The sequence below is a fragment of the Triticum urartu genome, chromosome 3 (genome assembly GCF_003073215.2).
Source record: "Triticum urartu cultivar G1812 chromosome 3, Tu2.1, whole genome shotgun sequence".
Classification (NCBI taxonomy): domain Eukaryota; kingdom Viridiplantae; phylum Streptophyta; class Magnoliopsida; order Poales; family Poaceae; genus Triticum; species Triticum urartu.
The window spans coordinates 3,938,764-3,941,598 of record NC_053024.1 but is presented as its reverse complement, the minus strand read 5'-3'; the positions used below and the strand labels follow the sequence as shown (position 1 = coordinate 3,941,598).

At 43.2% G+C, this 2,835-nt stretch overlaps 1 pseudogene; it reads left to right on the top strand.

The window, feature by feature from the left end:
- Window positions 1–650: 650 nt before the first annotated feature.
- Window positions 651–2,130, top strand: LOC125548803 (annotated as a pseudogene).
- The last annotated feature ends 705 nt before the right edge of the window (window positions 2,131–2,835 follow it).

Below are 2,835 nucleotides of genomic sequence, written 5' to 3'. Positions count from 1 at the left end.
GATATATCTTACCTAATATAATATGCAACCAATATCCTACCTAATATAAACGTGCATTGCACGTATATTATTACTAGTTCAATAAAGAAGTCGACATGTATTTGAAAAAAAAGGACAAAAAGAAAAAAAGAAATGCAATCCAGAGCAGTGTGACCACATAGACCAAAGATGAGACCCGCCACCACTTTACGACCCAACATAGGAAACAGAGAAGACCGACAGACAGGCCCCACGAGAGCCAGTCCCACTTGCCAGAGAAGCTGCACGGTATAGACCACGCAAACACGGGATTCCCACGGCCCAGTGATGAGTGAAAAGCAAAAAACCACCACATTTGGAGCTTCATCTGCGGAAAACCACCAGGTCGCTAAATTTTTGCAAAACGCACCGCGGATTCAGTAAACATTTTGCAGATAGCACTGAACAAGTGATTTGGCGTGGTTGAGGGCGTTTCCGACAGGTGGGGCCCAAATTCTGTCGATGTGGCCTAACGGTCGCGCAAACGGCGTCGTTCGCTTAAAGAGAGCGCGGTCGGCTCGCGACGGACAGGCCGACCGTGCCCTATCAGATCGACCTCGACCTCGCGCTCTGTCTCTCACGCTCGCTCGCTCGCTCCTGCTCCTCTTCCTCTCCGGTCGCCGTCGGCCGCCATGGTGTCCTAGAGCGAGAGCGAGAGCACTGAGGGCTCCGCCGTGCAGTACATCTCCACTCCTGACTCCCCTCTCAAGGTCAGTTCCTTCTCAGGTTCTCTGTTTGTCTGGCCCGCCGGGCATTTGTGTTCTAGGGTTCTAGTAGTTCTGCTCGATTTGAACAAGTTTGTGTTGGATTTCCCAGATCCCAGCTACAATTGATGACCCGTTGTTTGAGGATGCTGCTGACGACTTGATGGTGATGTGCGAGGATGGGAATCCAGGGAGGAAATGTGTTGCGTTTGAGGGTATAAGCACTGGGAGGAGGTTCATTTCCTGTGCCACTGAAGTAAGTATGAAGTTGTGTAGCTTTGCAGCATTCCAACTCATCTAGGGTTCATAGGTATTGTTCATGTTCTAGGGTTCATAGGTATTGTTCATGTTCTAGGGTTCATAGCTACTGTTCATGGTCTAGGGTTAATAGTTACTATTCATTGACTGAATCTGCTAGATTAACTTAACTGAATCTGGCAACTTAACTGAATATGGTAGATTAACTTAACTGGATCTGAACGGATTAACTTAACTGAATCTGAATGGATTAACTTAATTGAATCTGATGGTTAACTTAACTGAATTTGATGGACTAACTTAACTGAATCTGGTAACTTTACTGAATATGGTAGATTGACCTAAAGGAATCTGATGGATTAACTTAACTGAATCTGATGGTTAACTTAACTTAATTTTTCTGTAACTAATCTAATCTGTAACTTCATTGCATATGGTACATTAACTGAATCTGCAACTAATGACTTAAAGTTTGAACTGTTTTTTTCTGTTGCAGGGTGTTAACAATTGTGGATTAATGCAGTGGGTAGATGAGGAGTGGCCAGATCATCTTCAGAATGCACTTCACAAGCTATGGCTTATGTATGAGGATAGCCAGCATAACAATAGGATGGCATGCCTGGAGCATTCATGTACTGTACACAATCTCACACAGTAGAAAAATGAGTTGCAGGAGACATATGAGAAGCTTGTTGAAGATGTGAACAACCTCTTGGATTCACAGGATAACCTGCCTGAGGTAAATTAGATGAATGATGCTGGGAACAGTACAATCAGTGTGGAAAGCAGCTTGGCAAAGGATGCTGAGATCAAGAAATGGACGGCTGCTCATGACCAGTTAAAGTTACTTCATGTAGCTCAAGCCACTGTCATTAGGAATTTGAAGTTCAATCGTCTTAAAGAGAAGAAAATGATAAGCTCTGATAAGAGGACTTTGGAGATTTGCTATGCTGACCTGAAGAAAGAGAAGGATGACCTGAAGAAAGAGAAGGATCGGGTGGATAGTTGCATTGCTGAGCTGATGAAAGAGAAGGAGAAGTTGACCATGGAGAAGAGTACTCTTGCTTCTTGCATTGTTGAGCTCAAGACAGCAGGTGATAGTAACAAGAGGAAGCTTCACCAGATTAAGGTTATTTGTGATGAAGACTAAGCTGAGTTGTCTTTGGATTAAAGATTAAGTTGAGTTGTGATGAAGACCATGTGGCTCATTGTCTTTTGTAATAGCTTTGGATTAAAGCTTGTAATGTGTTAACTTTGACTGTGTTGAACTCTAGTAATTCACTAGCACCGAACCTTGGTTTGTATGATGTTTGTTGAATCTTATAATTAAGATCACTTTGCAGTGTAATTTAAGTGTTATTTAAGGGTTGGTTTGTGAGGAATTATCATGGTCTCACCATTTAGAGTTTGTCGACACTGAGGCATCCTAAAAGCTAACCTTTTATCATCTAGGGTTTGTCGACGCAGAGGCACCCTAAAAGCCCAAGCTTTCATCATTTAGGTTTTTATCGACACCGAGGCATCCTAAAAGCCAAGGTTATATCATTTAGGGTTTCTCGACGCCGAGGCACCCCAAAAGCCTTAGTTATCATCATTTAAGGTTTATCGATGCTGAGGCACCCTAAAAGCCAAGGCTTTATCATTTATGGTTTGTCGACGCCAAGGCACCCTAAAAGCCAAGGTTATATCATTTAGGGTTTGTCGATGCCGAGGCACCCCAAAAGCCTTAGTTATCATCATTTAGGGTTTATCCATGCCGAGGCACCCTAAAATCCAAGGTTTTATCATTTAGGGTTTGTTGACGCCGAGGCACCCTAAAAGCCATGGTTATATCATTTAGGTTTTGTCGACGGCG